The 19,099-nt window shown below is 47.8% G+C and overlaps 2 long non-coding RNA genes across 2 annotated transcripts; both read left to right on the forward strand.

Moving 5' to 3' along the window:
• The first annotated feature begins 2,153 nt into the window (after nt 1-2,153).
• LOC145544880 (uncharacterized) lies at nt 2,154-17,581 on the forward strand. The gene is made up of 2 exons (XR_014081684.1): nt 2,154-2,289; nt 17,268-17,581. It is a non-coding gene; the product is annotated as an uncharacterized LOC145544880 (long non-coding RNA).
• Nucleotides 3,329-8,235, forward strand: LOC145544882 (uncharacterized). Its single transcript, XR_014081685.1, has 2 exons — nt 3,329-7,861; nt 8,056-8,235. It is a non-coding gene; the product is annotated as an uncharacterized LOC145544882 (long non-coding RNA).
• Nucleotides 17,582-19,099: the final 1,518 nt, after the last annotated feature.

The raw sequence follows: 19,099 nt of genomic DNA on the forward strand, positions 1-19,099 counted from the left end.
TTCCACCATCCTCTGGGCACAAGGGCAAGAGCTGGGCTGCCCACTATGGCTGTGCGCCCATCTCTGGGTGACAGCAGAGTCCCTCTGGTCTAAAGCCCATAGCTTTGCTGGCTGGAGCAAACATAAGGGCGATGAGGAGTCCAGACCCCTCAAGGGAAGAGTAACAGAGTAGTGACCATTCATTGAACTTGTTACTGTCTGCCAAACATTTAGGAACCATTACCGTCACCCTTTTTTGGATTCATTTTAATGAGTCGAATGCCTCAGCAGCTCATTGTCCCAGCCAGGCCTGTTCATCCATCGGTTTACCCATCTATTTAGTCCCAGGATTCTCAGTTTCAACACTGCTGACCATTAGTGGCCAGATTTTTCTTTGTTGTAGAGGCTGTTCTGGGCATTATAGGATGTTTAGCAGCATCCTTGGTCTTTACCTGCTGCTGCTAAGTCGCTTCAGTCGTGTCCGACTCTGTGCGACCCCATAGACGGCAGCCCACCAGGCTCCGCCATCTCTGGGATTCTCCAGGCAAGAACATTGGATTGGGTTGCCATTTCCTTCTCCAGTGCATGAAAGGGAAAAGTGACAGTGAAGTTGCTCAGTCGTGTCCGACTCTTAGCGACCCCATGGACTGCAGCCTACCAGGCTCCTCCGTCCATGGGATTTTCCAGGCAAGAGTACTGGAGTGGGGTGCCACCTATTAAATGCCAAATAGCAACCCCCCTCCACCCCATGACAACCAAAAAAGTCTCCAGACATTGCCAATTATCCCCTGGTGAGAGGGGGCAAAATCATCCCTATTGCCCCAGTCCTCTTTGATAGAACCTCTCTGACATGCTAACAGGTATTTCTTTTGTATATGATCTTGCAGCTCTGTTAACTGCCTGCTCGTATTGTTTGCCCAGTTTTCTATTCTGGTTGCCATTTTCTTCTTTTGATTTGCAAAGGGCGGTCCTTGTATATTTTAGATATTGGTCCCTTGTTGGTTTGGACCTGTGTTGTCTTCTCTTTTTCTGCCATCCATGTATTAATTCTCACCTTACAGGTGAGGACACGGGGGCACAGAGCTCACGATTCTAGTAAACGGCAGAGCCTGGGACACGAGCCCAGGTCTCTGTCCTCATAGCCTAGGCACTGGACCTCTGGGGCACAGTGACATCCCTTCTTTCCAAATATGTCTTCACAGGAAAGCAGACAAGACCAGGCACTGAGACCCAGGGAGAGAAGGGAGGTGGCTGGCTCAATGTCACACAGCTAGTCGACAGCATCACTTGGGTCTCCCTGATACGGTGCCAAGCATATTGGGAGTTGGATTTAGCCTATGCTTTGCTCTAGAAATGGTCAAGTTTGATGGCCAGTGTGTGACGAGAGATCCTGGCGCTGGAGGACAGAGGCGGTAGAAATCTGAGAGTGCCGGGCGGGGAGGGCTCTTTGCTAGCTCGGCCTAGAGGGCAGATGGACCAGGCTGCAGACTCAGAATTGGAAGGTTTCTGGACCTGGGCTTTCTGTATGGGCAGCAGTGCTGCCTGTGCGCGGGGCCCCAGCAGAAGAGTGCTTCTTACCAGGCCCAGGGGGTGACTGATGAAGGGGGAACAGGGGAACAGCACTGGGGGCTTTGTTCCCTAAATGCCATTCACATGACTCTCTGACCTCAGAGTCCTTCCCCTTTCTCTTGTCTTTTTCTCCTTCACTGCCTTCAGCCCAGTTTCAGTTTCCCTTCTCTATTTTCCTTTTCTTAATCCGCACAAAGCCCTAGGAGGGCTGGAGTTGCCCTGGGGCCTCCTGTCTCTTGTGAAGTTGGTTGCCAGTTCTTGGACTGCAGCCTCAGGGCCATCTGCCCCTGGGGGTGCACGGGAGGCCTTGGGGCCTGTTAGGGAGCAGGCAAGGCCAAGGAGCCAGCATCCAGAGGCTGGTCTTGTACCAGGTGTCCTGCGGGGGTGCGGGGGTAGCAAGCCTCAGTGTCTGATGGCAACTGTGGTGCAGGCCCTCACCCTATCCATGACAGACAGGCCTCGCTCATCACAGGGCTCATCCCACTGGCCTCAAGTCCTCAGCAGAGAAGGGGCATATGGGGCACCTTGGGCTTAGAGCTTCATTTTACTTTCTAGAATCTTCTCCCATAATGCTTCTGAACCCTATCTGCTCATTCAGAATCACCTAGGTAACTTCCCAAACAGACTGATGAGCAGACCCCAAGCTGAGACTCTAGTTTCTTTGGTCTGGAGTTTAACCTGGGATGGGCTTCCCAGGTGGTGCTAGTGGTAAAGGACCCACGTGCCAAAGCAGGAGACGAGGTACGGATTTGATACCTGAATAGGAAAGATTCCCTGGAGGAGGGCATGGCAACCCACTCCAGTATTCTTGCCTGGAGAATCCCATGGACAGGGGAGCCTGGCAGGCTATACCACCCATAGGGTCGTGAAGAGTCTGACATGACTGAAGCAACTTAACATGCATGTACGCATGTAGACCGGGATGCATACTGTGCAGTCTCCCTAGGTGAGTCCAGTCAGGAATCGAGAGTGAGTGCCTCTTTTTTACTGAGGGCTGCGTGTCACAGAGAGAACACAGAATGCAGTTTAGGAAGCCTGTGCTTGAGTAAGACCACCCTCAGTGAGACGCTTGTCCCTGGGCACAGTCCCTACTGTCTGTTGTCCCTAGGGACCCTAAGAAGAAATTTACCAATTTGTGGAATTTCAGACTTGGAAGGGACCCTGAAGGTCAAGCAATCCATCCATTCCTTGTCCTCCAGATGAGAGGACTGTGGCTAGAGGGACTTTGTGGAACACCCGGGGTCCCAGAGGACTTGGGCAGGGTCAGGAAACCAGCCCAGTATGCAGGTGGTCTCCTCTCCCTGGCTACACTCAGCCAGGCCCCTCTCGGGGAGTTCTCTCTAGATTAGATTGCTGAGGAGATTGTGTCTCTGCAAGCAGATCTGGAGGGGCATCTGGTCTCCCCACTGTTTCCTGGAGGAGGAGACGGGCCTTCCGAGCCTTGGGGGAGGAGGGGGGAGCAATGACTAGAACCAGTGGACGTTGCTCTCAGCCAAACTTTGCAAGAGAACTTGCAGAGCTGCTGACTTTTTGCAGCTGTTTTATGAAGCCTATGAACTGAAAGGGGAAGTTTGGCTGCATTTAGCAAGCTGTCCACAAAGAGGAATGGCGGGGGCAGGGGTGAGGAGGGTGGCTGAGTTGCAGAGCTGGAGGAGGAAGGTGGGTGAGCTGGGAGACATGCCAGCAAGGGCCTGAGGACAAGGGTTTGATTTGGGCCCACATGTTGTCACTTTGGAAGCTCTTGGGGTTGGGGGATGGGGGTGAGGGAAAGTGAGGGGGAGGGGAAAAGAAAAGAAAAGGGGGATGGTAGGAGTTCCCAGCCCGGGAGCCTGGCTTTTTCTTGGATTGAGAGCAAACGTGGAGAGTGCTGGGAGCATGCCCAGTTCTGCCTCCAAGGCCCAGCCAGTGGTTTCCTTTAGAGAGGCGCAGGGACACGGCGAGAGGCGCCGAGAGAGGGAGAGCTTTGTCAAGATGGCGCAGCCCACAGTCGGGTGATGGTAAAGGAGGAACTTCCCCTCTTCCCAAGATGCACAGAGATTTCTCTGGGGAGCCTGGAATGTCCCTTCCTTTATGGCCAGGAAGGTGTCCAGCTCCTCCTGGACTGACGTGGGCCCAGGCTCCAAGGTGGCAGCGGGAGGAATACCGTACAAGTCTCCAGAGGCCTGGACGGTTTCCGAGGGCCTGATTGAAGATCCTCACGCCCCAGTTTCCTGTTCTTGCTGGCACCCAGGAGGAGCCATCCCACTGCCCTGTACCAAGTGCCCTGGCACAGGGAGGACAACGGTGTTCCTGGTGACCATGTGGTCACACCCCCCCTGCCTCCGCCAAGCCCACTGCCCTGCCAAAGTTGGCACCTGTTGGGTGCTGCACTGTGCTGCCCCCAGACCCAGCCTTGCCCGTGCCTGTGTATGTGGGGGCGAATCGAGGGGTGGAGGTAGGAGGGCACTGTAACCTTCACCCCGAGCTCTCTCACAGAAGATCCTGCCACCAGCAGAAATGTGCTGAGTAAAGCTTCTCTTCCCAAGGTGGCCTCACGAGAAGAGACACTAAGAGGCAGGAGGGCCCCTCTGTCCCAACACTGACCATGCCACCCTGGCTGTAGAGATGGTGCTGCCATCTTTCTTAGGAATGTCATAGAATTGGCATCCAGAGGGACCGCTCGGAGGACGGGCAGAGAAGGGGGGCCTGCACTGGTTGTACCTCTGTGGCTGAGCATCTGAGGCCAAAAGATTACCTCTCAAGAGCCTGATTAGTGTGTCCTGGCAAAGAAGGCCACTGGACTCAACTCAACTCAAGACTTCCACTCACTTTGTTACTCAGTGAGTCTTTACTGAGTACCAGCTATGTGCCAACTGTTGTGCAAAGTGCCAGGGATGTAGAAGAGAACAAACCAGACATAGTATCCCTGGTGGGGGAACTTGAGGACTTATTGTGCATCCGTGTCTCCACCGTACCCATGAGGGTGGCCATGGTGCCGGGGCAGAAGGAGGCAGGACCCTTCCTCCCGTGGTCTCACTGGGGAGAAAAGATGCACACACATGAAACATTCAGAATGAAACAAAGATGAAATAAACACACGATTGACTCTGGTAACCACACGCTGAAGTGAACATGACCAAGTTCAGGGTTCAGGCTATGGTCTGTAAGTGCTGTCATGGACCTGATGGGGCAGCCCCACTGGGCCTGAGTAACTTTTTTCAGGCTTCTTGGAAGAATCTGATTAGGTGGGCCTGATTATTAACCTTGAAAAAAGGCACCAGTTCTGCCGTGAGTGTATTGCACTGGAAAATCTCTATAGATTCTTCCATCTTTCTTGATTCCTTTTTCCCATTTCCTCCTTCTCCTCCTCCTTCCTGCATCTCACCTAGAACAGGAAACCTTCCATGGCCAATGACTGGATGCCAGGTTTGGTTAAATGTCTTCTGTTTACAAAGCACGGTGCTAGCTGCAATAGGATTATAGAGATAAACCACACTGACCTTATCCCTAAGGATCTTCAAACCAAGCCTAGTTCACAGATTGATATATAGGAGATAGTGAAAGATGTGTACAGGCATGCAGACAACAAGAAAGTTGAGTCCTATCCCTGGTATAGGATTTGGAATATTGATTCTGTGTTATCCGTGTGTGTGGTATGCTGCCTTCTGTTCGTTTTTATCTCAAACTTCAGAAAAATTATAAGAATATTACAGGCAATTTCTGTAAGCCCTTTTCCAAGATTCACCAATTTTTTACATTTTATGGAATCATTTGAGAACAAATTAGAGACATTTTGCTCTTTTACCCCTGAACACTTCAGTGTGTATTTCAAGGACATTGTTTTACGTAGTCTGGTTTCCTTTTAGTTGAACCTTCTTCCTCTCACTTTCAGAAAGTGTTGGATCACTCTATACCCTAAATAAAGTTTATTTAATAGGAGACAGCTAGCTTGATTTTCTGCTTGAGGCTATGCTGGTGGCCTGGCCACTGGGGACTGCTGGGTCACAGGGTCCCCTGGGAATCTCTGCTGGTTTCAGTGGCTGTGCCTGAATTGGCTTGCTGCTGGACAGCTGAACTGCCCCCTCCGAGGCCTGGCCAGGCCTTGGCTGAACTCTTGCTCTCTTTCTTTCCACTTTGTTCTTAAGTTTTCTGCACATTCTTCCACCCACAGATACGAATGTCGCATGATGTTGACTTTCCAGTGTCTGGTATGGCCTGGTGGAAGCAGAATGAGCTTGTTTGGACTTTCTCTCTGGGCCTTAGAGGCCAGCCTGGGCTCTCTGAAAACACAGGAGGCTTCCTTTCCCTGACTTGCAGGAGCAAGGCGCTATGGCATGCTCTGGCTCCCAGGCCTGTGGTCCTGCTCAGGACTGGCAGTCTTAGGCTGAGGGAACATTTTCCAGGGTACAGCTGAGGGACAGAACGTCTCCATGAAATGTGCTGGGATGGGCAGGATTTTGGAAAGGCCCCTGCTTGTTCTGGGAGGTGTTCAAGAGGCTGAGGTTTTGGAGATCCATGGTGGGTTGTTCATGACTGCTCCCAGTTTGGGGAGGAGGAATGAATGGGTGCGCATTTCCTTGGGTTCAGTGGCAGAGGTGAAGCCCAGGACTGTTGGCCCTGGACAAGGCCCTCTGCTGGGCCCAGGGAGGGTGCTGGGCTTTGAAGGGGAACACTGCCTGGAGGACTGGCACCTGGAATCATGAGATGCTGTTCAGATACACTGAGCCTTGGCCAGAGCTCTCCCAGCACTGGGCAGGACACAAACCCAAAATGATCTTCAGGTTCCACTCAAGGGTGCCTCTGATGGAGCGGGTAGGAGAAAACCCCAGTGAACCTACCTACAAGACAGAACATACTGGAATAACTAGACAGATCTATCTCATGCAAATAAAGGCCATAGAAGAGGGAGCCCAGAGCAGGCCTGAGCAATCAAGAAGTGCTCTGGGGTGGAGGGGAAGATTCCTTTTTGGCAGCCTCTCCCTCTGTTCTTGCACACAGCCACCCAGGGCCCCGTTCCAGCTCTGTTCTATCGTTTTGGGCAGGTGGATTTACGTCCCTGAACCTGTTTTCTCCTCTTTGAAATAAGAAGTGGGGCACCTGAGCCATCTCCTGGGGGCAGTGAGTACTAAGAGATAATACAGGCAGGTCAGGGGGCTGCAGCAGAGCTTGGAGAGCTTATGAAAATACAGATACCGGCGCCCTAGCCCAGACCTTGGGAGCTGATTCTCTGGGGGCGAGGCCCAGGCCTGTATAGGTTTTCTTTTGAACAGGTTCCCCAGGTGGTCCATGGAGCAGAGGCCAGGTAACTGTGGGGTCTTCGCATCCTCAGCCCCTGACTCAACCGCAGGTGGCCGGGATCTAGACTCAGGCCTTTATTCTTTGCAGTATTTTCCCTGGTGTCGACAGAGGTGGGTACAGGTGGGGGCACCCTGGCCTTCCCACCTGGCGATCCAGCACCTCCAACCCCTCCCCGCTCCCCACCCGGGAGCTGAGCCGAGGTCCTAAATGTATCCGCTCTCTCCTTCCCTAAGAATCAGCCTCAATGCCTCCCATTACCATCTCCATGGCAGTCGCCTCTAGGGCCCCATGGAAATCACAAGGCTTTCTGAGGAGTCGTGCAGACTTGAGAAAAGACCCCGGGCCCCCTGCCCACCCCGGGCTCCCTGGCCCTCTAATCCTGCTCGGAGCGCGGACACAGAGCTCCCTCTCTCCTTCGTGGCCTGGCCTCTCATTCTCCCACAGAGCTGACGTTTCTCTGCGGCCCAGCTGGCTGCAGTTTTTAGAAATAACAATATCCCCGGGGGGAGGAGCGGCGGGGTGAATGGGCGCCTTTGTCCTGGGCCTTGTGAAGCCCGATTAATTATGCGCTGCGGAGCGCGGGGAGCGCGGCGGCCCCGGCCCCCGGCGACTGAAAAGCCCGGGCTTGGGAGCGCGGCCGCCGGCTCTGCGCCGCCGCACAAAGGGCCGCGAATTAGAAAACCGCCAATTACCCCGCATTTTGTATTTGCCCTTGTCTCGCTGACACTGTGGACGGCCCCTTCCCGGGCGGCTGCACTTTGAGGGTTTTCCTGCTCTTATTCGGTTACCAGGGGCGACTGGACAGAGGACTGGGGGGCTTAGGGAGAGTGTGGGGCGCCAAGTGTGCGGTGGGGTCGTGGGCGGGAGACCGGCGTGTGGGGATCCCCCCCGCCCCGCCCTTCCCCGGGACGTGGGTCTCATATCTCACGCTCTTGCCAAAGCAGGGACCGGTTCAGAATGCCGATCCCCGGGCCCTGTTCCAGAGAACCAGTTGACTCAGTAGGTCTGGAATGCCCAGGAAGCTGTATTTGAACAGGTAGTCTGGATGATTATATTTAAAAAAAAATTAAAGTAGAATAGTGACATGCAGATTATTTTTTTTTACAATATAGTTTATTTTTTTAAAACTGTAGTATGATAGTGTTGTACATGCGTAGATGTTAAGTGTACAGTTCCATGCACTTTGACAAATGTATATACATACATCTGTGTTACCTTCACTCCATCCAGATTTCCTGGGGCTTCCCAGGTGGCACTACTGGTAAAGAACCTGCCTGCCAATCCCTGGATCTTCTTTCCAGTCTCCCCACTCCACCCTCCAGCCCCCAGGCAAACACTGTTCTGACTTCTGTCATCATCTGTTCAGTTTCACCTGTTTTTGGACTTCATAATAAATGGAGTCATACCGTATCCACTCTTGTTTCTGATTTCTGTCATTCAGTGGGATGTGTCTGAAATCCACCCACGTATCACCCATGTTTATTTCTTTTTATTAATGGTTTATCTCTTCACCTGTTGATGGGCACCTGGACTATTTCCAATTTTTGGCTGTTATAAATAAAGCTGCTGCAATCATTTTGTGCAAGTCTTTTTTTCAGACATATGTTTTAATATCTTTTAGGAGTAGAACTGCTAAGGAAGGCATTTAGCTTTAGTGGATACTGCCAAACTTTTCCAAAGTGGGTTTACAATCTTGCATCCCTACCAGCAATGTAGGAGAGTTCCAGTTGCTCTTCTTTGTTAGCATTTAGTATTGTCAATCTTTTTGATTTTAGCCATTCTCATGGGTGTCGGGTGGTATCTCACTGTAGTTTTCCAGCTAGGTGATTTTCATAGCTGAGCTCCAGTGACTGTACTTGGAGAAAACGCCCATCTAGTGTAATTCTTGCATTTGTCTGCAAGGTCCAGCAGGGTGAATGGTGTCCCCAAGGCTGACAGCTGGTTGGACAGAGATGGGATTAGAACATAGGTGTCCTGACTATCAAATAAGTGCTGTCTCCTTGATATCCTTAATGTGAAATGCTGCAGGTTGTTTATGTGTGAAATGTGGGTCTTCCTCTGCACAAGACCATTCGGAATCAACCTGGAAGGCCACTTCTGAGGGGTCCCTGTCTGCCACCCAAGCAGCAGCATCCGTGTCTCTCTGGGGTCAAGAGACTGTTCCTGACCAGGTAGATGTGGCCACATGCACCCACAGAGACAAGGGTAGGGGCTGGTGTCTGGTTACCTTTGACCCTTTCTCAGAGGGCACAGGCCAATTCTGAGAGTCCCTTTGATCAGCCACTCATAGAGGGAGGGTCTTAGATATTCTCTCGTCAAGCACAGAGGAGGTGCTGGGAGATGGGAATGAGGAGACAGGGATCCTGAGGCTTCCAAAGCCCTCCTTTGCCTATAAGCATTCTCCTAAATGGGTTTTCAAGACCCTCCAGAATCTGGCCTGATCTGTCCTTGCAGTCTTGTATCTGGTTGCTTCCACATTGCATATTGTACTCCAGCAATAATGGACACCTGTCTATTCATTCTTGTCTCTTTCTCCTACCTATCAATGTAGGCAGGATTGGGGATTGTATTATCCAAGGATGGCCCACCAAAATAGATACCCCACTGCCATACTGTTCTTGCAGGAAAACTTACAGTCTTCCTGTTGAGAGGTGGGAGTCTCTTTCCTCTCATTGAATCTAAGCAGGGGCTTGTTACTGCTCTGGCTGATAGAGTTTAGCGGAAGTGGTGATTTTGGATGCTAAGTAATATAAAGGATATCACTTCCACCTGGCTTTTTCACCTTTTGGGGGATGCTACCCCTAGGAACCTAGCCTAGGAGAGACTGGGGTGGTGAACACAGATCAGAGGAAAAAATAAATAAAACAAGAGAGGACTTTGCATGGAAGGAACAGTGATAGGGGTGCCATGGAAAATAATTGACTCAACACCTGCACCTGAGGTCCAAATGAAAATCAAAATCCCTTTTGGAAATGATACTACTGATTTTATTTTTTTCCTATCAATAATTATTTTAATTTTTGAATATTTTTTCCAGAAGTATATAATACTTATTTTGTCTAATTACAAAACAGCACATTCATATTCAACTGATAGGAAGAGTTCAAAGGAAATGTTTTATTGAAAGGAATCCATGTCTGTGACAGACCATTCTCTGAGGACAGATGTTCTGAGTTTCAATATTTTTCTCTATTCCTCCTTTTTAATTTTCTTCCAATTTTATTGAGCTGTCATTGACATATGGCACTGTAGAAGTCTGAATAAACCTTATGTGTAAGCACAGCACAATGATATGACTTATATACATCATGAAATGATGAGCACAGTAAGTTTAGTGAACGTACATCTTCTCATATAGATACAGAATTGAAGATACTGCAGACTTTAGGATGGCACTTATCTGTAGGCTAAGGGGAAGAAGGATATGGGGCAGAGATGTAGCTATAGCTCTGTAAAGTTTTCTTTCTCTAAAAAATAAGGAACCTTTTGGACTTCTCTGGTGTCACAGTGGATAAGAATCCATCTTGCAATGCAAGGGATATGGGTTCAATCCCTGGTCCAGGAAGATTCCACATTCTGCAGAGTATCTAAGCCCCTGTGCCATAATTACTGAGCCCACGATTTAGATCCCATGCATGCATGCTGAGTTGCTTCAGTCATGTCTGACTCTTTGCTACCCCATGGACTGTAGTCCACCAGGCTCCTCTGTTCATGGGGATTCTCCAGGCAAGAATACTGGAGTGGGCTGCCATGCCCTCCTCCAGGGATTCCTGACCCAGGGATTGAACCTGTGTTTCCTGCGTCTTCTGCATTGCAGATGGATTCTTTACCCACTGAACCACCTGGGAAGCCCTTCAAGAGCCCGCAAGCCACAGCTAATGAGCCCACACTCTACAACTACTGAAGCCCACCGATGGTTCTAGAGCCTTGCTCCCCAACAAGAGAAGCCACTGCAATGAGAAGCCTGTGCACTGAAAGGAAGGATAGCCCCCCACTCCCTGAAACTAGAGAAAGCCCACACACAGCAATGAAGACCCAGCATGACCAAAAAAAAAAATAGATAAGGAAATCTGAAGCAAGATGGCAAACTGTTGACATCTGTTGTATCTGGGGAGCGGCTACATAGGGTTCTGTTAGATTATTTTAACTGTGTCATCATTTAAAAAGTAGAGGTTGCTCTTCAAGACACTGCAACCTAGTTTTGTGATTTTGCCAGAATTCATTTCTGGTCGTAGATTGGCCTCTGAGTAGTTTATGGAACTGAATGACTGCAGGTCTGTTAGAGTCACAAGTCCCAATAAGAAGCAGAATATATAAAGAGTTGACTTTCTATTGATGATAAAAGCACTCATAAATAAGATCTTTGGTAAATGGAAAATGTCATTGCCAGCTGCATATAGAGTGAAACCAAATGGCTGAACAGTCACAAAAATCTTTTTTTTTTTTGGACTGAATGGATCAGATCAGCCTCTCAGGACTTTGTGGGAAGAACTTCAATTAGCTATTGGCCTTCCTGGGGATAACCAATACCAGACAGTTTTACAGAACTGCTGTAGACAACTCTTGGAGGGCTGCACAGCTGGCACTTAGGGCCTCATGGTGAGGGGCTCAGCAGTTTAATCTACTGTCTAGATTTTTTTTTTTAATTAAAAAATTTATTTTAACTGCACTGTGCTACATGTCAGACCTTAGTTCCTGGGCCAAGGATTAAACTCATGTCCCCTGCTTTGGAAATGCAGGGCTTCCCTGGTGGCTCAGATGGTAAAGAATCCGCCTGCAATGTGGAAGATCTGGGTTCGATCCCTGGGTTGGGATGATCACTTGGAGAAGGAACGGCTACCCACTCCAGTCTGGAGGCTTCCATGGACAGAGAAGCCTGGCAGGCTACAGTCCATGGGGTCACAAAGAGTCAGACATGACTGAGCAACTTATACTTTCACTTTTCACTTTCAACCACTGGACTGCCAGGGAACAAGTTCCCTACAGTATAGGTTCTGTACTAGGTGACTCCCCCACCATAGTTGGTGGGTATGAAGGGAGTAGCTGAACTAAATTGGGCTGATCAGATTCTTTCTCTCAAGATTCTGGATTTGGAGGAAGCCATTGGAATGGGGCTGCTTTAATGCAAGTGCTCTAGGGAGGAGGTTCATTGACTCTAGGTGCTTAAGTCCTTCGCATTGCCCTGGGTCTGGCCTTTCTTGAGATTCATTTGTTCATCCTTTTCTTGCAATTTAATAAATTTATTATTATCATGTGCCATTGTTGATTTCTGATACTCATCCTATGGAGTGGGTAAATGCAATGTTTCATTTTATCTTCCATACTTCCCCTGTTGCTGCCGCTAGTACATGTGGTGTTTTTGTTGGGTTAGAAGAAGGTGCCTCTCTGGGCGGACAAATTAAAAAAAGCTGTTTTTTACCTCCAGGCAGACACAGTTCATCACCTGAGTGGAAGGTCTGGCCAGTGGAATGTGGGGTTGGGTTTCAGGCCTCGTTCCATTCACTTCCTTGGCCAGGCCCCTTTGTGCAGTGCACAGACCGCATAATCATCCATGGTGACCTTGCCTGACCACCATTTGTGTTCCGGCTGATTCATCCTTTGTATCAAGGTGCCATCCAGAATAAGAAATTTTATTCCAGTTAAGAGTTGCTAGAAGTGTTGGTATATTATGCAAACTCTATTTAGGACTTGATGACAAAGATGTCATTTTTATTTATCTGTTTATTTATTTTTTATTTTTATCTTTATTTTCTAAAGATGTCATTTTTAATCTCTGAAATCGGTTGAAAGTCAAGACTTAAAGGAAATTTAGGAAAACTCCAGGGCCTGGTAAAAAAAATATATATAATTTCATTTTCTGATATGTAATCTGCAGGCTTTCGTGGAAGCTCTCCATCAAATGGTCTGGCAGACACTATTGAAATGTCAAGGGATATGACTCTTTCCCCTGTGTGAAGGCGTTATTGAGAAAATGAAAGCGGGTGCGTAGGAGTGAGGCAACAAGGTGTCTCAGGCCATGATAAGAGTAACATAGAAACCACAATGAAGGCACCGACGGCCACAGGGAAGAAAATTATCTCAGGGAGGAGAAAATGCCTTGGGAGATGGCTACACCAATTCCGATTCACTCATTCAGTTTCTTACAGCTAATATGAGTCTCACTACCTTTCTGAAAGCTGAGTATGGAAAATCAAGTCAGGAGCTTTCCCAAGACGGAGGACTCACCTGCCCTTACATCATGTACCATCTGGCCCTGTGTCCATAAATATAGGAAGCAGTGTAGACTAGTAAGCAGTTAAGGATGTGAGTCTAGAGCCAGAATGAAAAGTGAAAGTGAAAGTGTTTTGCTTAGTTGTGTTTGACTCTTTGTGACCCCACAGACTGCAGCCTGACAGGGTTTTCTGTCCATGGAATTCTCCAGGCAAGGATACTGGAGTGGGTAGCCATTCCCTTTTCCAGAGGACCTTCTTGACCCAGGGTTCGGATTTGGTTTTCCTGCATTGCAGGCAGATTCTTCACTGTTCTGAGCCACCAGGGAAGCCCAAGAGCCAGAATGTGCTGTGCTAAGTTTCTCCAGTTACATCTGCCTCTTTGGGACCCCATGGACTGTATGTAGCCTGCCAGGCTCCTCTGTCCATGGGATTCTCTAGGCAAGGATACTGGAGTGGGTTTTGCCATTTCCTTCGCCAGGGGATCTTCCCAACCCAGGGATTGAACCTGTGTCTCCTGAGTCTCCTGCATTGGCAGGCGGGTTCTTTACCACTAGGGACACCTGGGAAGTCAAGAGCCAGAATGGGTGGGTTCAAATCTCAACTCTGTCACTTTCCAGCTGTGTGACCTTGGATGTGTTACTTAACTGCTTGTGATGGTTTGATAATGTGCCCACAACCCTTTAACTCTCCTCTCATCAGAATTCGAGTCGGGACTTCCCTGGTGATTCAGTGGCTAAGACTCTGAGCTCTCAATGCAGGGAACCCAGATTCGATCCCAGTCAGGGAACTAGATCCCACAGGCCTCAGCTGAAGGTGCGGTACAGCCAAATAAATAACTATTAAAAAAGAAAGAAAGAAAGAAAGAAAGAATTGGAGTCCTTGGGGAATTCCCTGGTAGTGTACTGGTTAGGACTCTGGGCTTTCACTGAGGAGGTCCCAGGATCAATCCCTGATCAGGAGCTAAGATCCTGTAAGCTACTGGAGTGGGAAAAAAAAAAAAAAAATTGCAGTCTCTGTCCCTTCCCCTTGAACCCGGATATGGATTTAAGAGTGTGCAGCCAAACAGAATGCAGCAGAAGTAACCATATAATTTCCAAGGCATGGTTAGAAAAGACCATGCAGTTTCTGGTGGTTTCTTTGGGGTCACTCATGTTGGGAGCCTTCAGCCAGCCACCCTAGGCTACCTTGTAGAGAGAGAGCACATTCAAAGACAGAGATACCTGAGGAGCCCCAGCCATCTAGCCCCAAGTCATTTGAGTCTTCCTAGCTTATGTCCCAGGCATGCAAATAAAGAAGCATTTGAGTTGAGCTCAGCCCCAGGCATCGACTGACTAGAAACTCCTGAGAGAGATCCTGAGAGAACTGTCTGACTTAGTCCCGGACAACCCCCAAATCTGTGAGCTAAATAAATAAGTGTTATTGTTTTCAGACCATCATTCTGGGATGGTTTATCCTAATGCAGTATAGCTGATACAAACTTTTTGATATCTAGACCTGGAGAGCTGCATAATATATGGCGTAGGACTAGGAGGTGGGCAGAAATCATATGGGTTTGAAGCTATTGTTAGTGGAAGCCTGATGGCCCTCCAGGAGTCTGCTGGTGAAGACTTACAGGAAAGTGAGGTCAGTGTTATTAGGAGAAGCAGGAGAAGGATCTTTATTATGCACTAGAGGAAAATTTACAACATTTTCACTCAAGGTGATGTGGACAATAGAAAATGGACCTGATTAGCCAATGATTCGCCCCAAGGAGATTTTTTGAACAGAATGTTAAAAGATGCCAGATATGCAGATGACGCTACCCGAATGGTAGAAAGTGAAGAGAAACTTAAGAGCCTCTTGATAAAGGTGAAAGAGGAGAGTGAAAAAGCTGACTTAAAACTCAACATTCAAAAAACGAAGATCATGGCATCTGGTCCCATCACTTCATGGCAAATAGATGGGGAAACAATGGAAACAGTGAGAGACTTTATTTTCTTGGGCTCCAAAATCACTACAGATGCTGACTACAGCCATGAAATTAAAAGATGCTGGCTCCTTGGAAGAAAAGGTATGACAAATGTAGACAGCATATTAAAAAGCAGAGACATCACTTTGCTGACAAAGATCCATATAGTCAAAGATATTTTTCCGGTAGTCATGTATGGATGTGAGAGTTGGAACATAAAGAAGGCTGAGTGCCAAAGAATTGATGCTTTTGAACTGTGGTGTTGGTGAAGACTCTTGAGAGTTCCTTGGACAGCAAGGAGATCAAACCAGTCAATCCTAAAGGAAATCATCCTGATTGTTCATTGGAAGGACTGACGCTGAAGCTGAAGCTCCAAAACTTTGGCCCCATGATGCGAAGAGCCAACTTGTTGGAAAAGACCCTGATGCTGGAAAAGATTGAAGGCAGTAGAAGAGGAGACAGAGGATGAGATGGTTGGATGGCGTCATCAACTCAATGGACATGAACTTGAGCGAACTTTGGGAGATAATGAAGGACAGGGAAGCCTGATGTACTGCAGTCTACGAGGTCGCAAAGAGTCGGACATGACTTAGAGACTGAACAACAATAACAAATGATAAAGATAGAGAAAGATGAGTTTAAAAGGAAGCTTTAATTTTTAAACAAAATTTATAGGAAATATAAAAAATTCAAGGATTTGTTGGGTTTGTAAGTAAATCATGTTTTTCATTCTCAGACTCCCCAGGTAAGAATTCTCAAAGTATGAAAGGGCTTCAGGACAAAGATAAAATTTAGAATAGGACTATAAGAACCTTTAATAAAACTTCAGAAAGAGCTAACACTTCCTAAAATCTTTCAGATAGACAAAAGCCCTCTATCTATTTCAAGAGTGTGCCTCACAGATTCTCTTCATTAAACGATAGGGCTTCTGAAACTGTAAGGGGATTATCCTTCTTGAAAGTTAGTCTCTCAGTCATGTTCAACTCTTTGCAAACCCATGCACTATACAGTCCATGGAATTTTCAAGGCCAGAATACTGGCATGGGTAGCAGTTCCCTTCTCCAGGAGATCTTCCCAACCCAGGGATCGAACCCAGGTCTCCCACATTGCAGGTGGATTCTTTACTGTCTGAGCCACTAGGGAAGCCCCAACAGCATCCATAGAAAACTCACAAAGTTTTAAACTGAATTACATTGGCAAAAGCACCATTAGCTTATACTAAAAGGGACAGAGTAAAACAAAATGAACCCCCTACAATTTTTTTTTTTAACTTTAGGCCCCCAAATTCTGTGGGAAGGAAGAAAACTGAGAAAACAGCTTTCTGGCTGTTTTAGCTTTTTTTGGCTCAGTTGCCAAAAAACAGCCACTCTTTTTTTTTTTTTAATAGAAAAGAAGGAAAAATTAAGAAAGTGGAAGCAACAACCCCGAGGATAGATCTAAGAACCACAGAGAAATTTTCCCAGGCAGTTGAACAGAGCTCTAATCATGAAACTGACCATATGTGCCTGGCTGGATTTCAAAATTACTATGGACTAGAGGGAGGGGCCTGGTAGGCTACAGTCCATGGGGTCGCTAAGAGTCAGACAAGACTGAGCGACTTCACTTTCACTTTTCACTTTCATGCATTGGAGAGGGAAATGGCAACCCACTCAAGTGTTCTTGCCTGGAGGATCCCAGGGACGGCGGAGCCTGGTGGGCTGCCATCTATGGGACAGCACCGAGTCGGACACAACTGACGCGACTTAGCAGCAGCAGCAGCAGTGACTCCTGTGTGCCTCTTTCTCCACCCATTTTGAAGTGGTCCTAAACCTGTTCCATTACTGTGTATTGTATATGCATGGAAGAAATAACTTGTCTCTTTAGCTCGCAAGTCTTTAGATAAAGAGGAATAGTACTCAAGGAACTGTGCCTGAGGAATTGCCTCTGAGGACCCTCTTCCATAGCTGGGTGATTTAGATGACAGGAATCTAGACCTCTAGTCTAAATCTGAGGCCATAATAGATGAGACTTTGGGGAGATCACTGGAAGGAAGTGAGCGTATTTTGCACGTGAGAAGAATGAAATGAATTGATGTGCAGAGAGTAGTCTATGATGGTTCTAAACATGGCTCAAATTTGTTGACACATTTTCTACCAAGAAACAGAATTGATGTCCCTTCCCCCCATGTTGGGGTAAGCCTTTGTAACAGCCTTAACAAATAAAATATGGGAGAAATGACACTGTAATACTTCTAAGACTAAGTAGGAAAGGTATCATAGCTTCTGTTTTGCTCTCTCTCCCAGGACACATGCATTTGGATTTCTGAGTTGCCATGGAAAAAGTCCAGTTATTCTGAAGCTGCCATGTTGGAGAGCTCAGGTGGAGAGGTCATATAGAGTTAGAGATGCCCCAGGACCCTAACTGTTTCAGCCTGCCCTTGTTCGCATCCTCACAGCCCAAGTGCCAGGTATGAGGAGGAGCCTTTAAGACTAACCCAGCCTCAGTCACAGTCTGACTACAACCTCATAAGACCCTAAGCCCAGAACTTCCCAACTGTGTTACTTGTTACCTGAGCCACAGGATCTGGGAAAGGTAATAAACCATTGTTGCATTGAAACCCACTAAGGAGTTGTAGAGTTGTTTGTAACTCAACAACAGATAACCTCTCCTTCTTTTTTGGCCACACTGTGAGGCATGTGGAATCTCAGTTCCCCGACCAGAGATCAAGCCCATGTCCATCTGTAGTGGAAGCACAGAGTTTTAACCACTGGACCACCAGTGGTAACATTTTTTTTTTTTCCCCAAAAGATAATTTTAATTTATTTATTTATTGTTAGCTGCGCTGGGTCTTCAATACTTTGCATGGGCTTTCTCTAGTCACGCAAGCGAGGGCTACTCTTGGTTGTGGTGCACCAGCTTCTCATTGTAGTGGCTTCTCTTGTTGCTGCTGCTGCTGCTGCCAAGTTGCTTCAGTTGTGTCCGACTCTGTGGGATCCCATAGACGGCAGCCCACCAAGCTCCTCTATCCCTGGGATTCTCCAGGCAAGAATACTGGAGTGGGTTGCCATTTCCTTCTCTTGTTGCTGAGCACGGTTCTAAACGTACAGGCTTCAGAGCTGAGGTATGTGGGCTCAGTAGTTGTGGCTCACAGGCTCTAGAGCTTGGGTTCAAAAGTCATGGCACAATGGCTTAGTTGCTCCACAGCTTATGGTATCTTCCCAAACCAGGAATTGAACCCGTGCTCCCTGCAAATAGAGAGAGCAGGAGAATTCTTATCCACTGTGCCACCAGGGAAGTTCATTTCCGGATAAACTTTTTAAGTAAACTTTCCATTATCTATAAATAGGGCTAATGATAATACCTATTTCAAAGAATGGTAAATGAGTTACATTTGTGAAGCCTTGAGCATGGTGTGAAGCTAACATTCAATAAGTGTTACTTATCTTTTGCAGAGCTTCTGAGGGTTGTTATCCTGAATGATAACTTTGGATCAAACAAAAGTGATATTCAAAGTTTACTCCATCCAAGAGGAAACTATTTGCCTGACAGTGTTTATTTGTTGAGTAAGTGAAAAAAGAAGAAGAAAAAGAACACTTTTGGGCATTAGCTGGTCTCCAAAGATGACCCTTCCTTATATTCATTGCCTTGTAGAGTCTCTGCCCTCTGATGGAGAAGGATAAGAGGCTTATGGAAGCTTCCTGATGGGAGAAACTGACTGACGGGGAAACTGGGTCTTGTTCTGATGGGCGGGGCCATGCTCAGTAAATCTTTAATCGCATTTTCTGTTGATGGGTGGGGCTGTGTTCCCTCCCTGTTATTTGACCTGGGACCAAACTATGGTGGAGGTAATGAAGATAATGGTGACCTCCTTCAAAAGGTCCCATGCATGCACTGCTACACTCAGTGCCCCCAACCCTGCAGCAGGCCACTGCCGACCCACACCTCCACTGGAGACTCCCGGGCACTCACGGGCAAAACTGGGTCAGTCTCTTGTGGGGTCACTGCTCCTGGGTCCTGGTGCACACAAGGTTTTTTGTGCCCTCCAAGAGTCTGTTTCCACAGTCCTGTGTAAGTTCTGGCAGCTCTATGGTGGGGTTAATGACAACCTCCTCCAAGAGGGCTTATGCCATACCCA

Source organism: Giraffa tippelskirchi, chromosome 4 (assembly GCF_054371585.1).
Source record: "Giraffa tippelskirchi isolate mGirTip1 chromosome 4, T2T-mGirTip1v1.2.pri, whole genome shotgun sequence".
In the NCBI taxonomy this organism is placed as follows: Eukaryota; Metazoa; Chordata; class Mammalia; order Artiodactyla; family Giraffidae; genus Giraffa; species Giraffa tippelskirchi.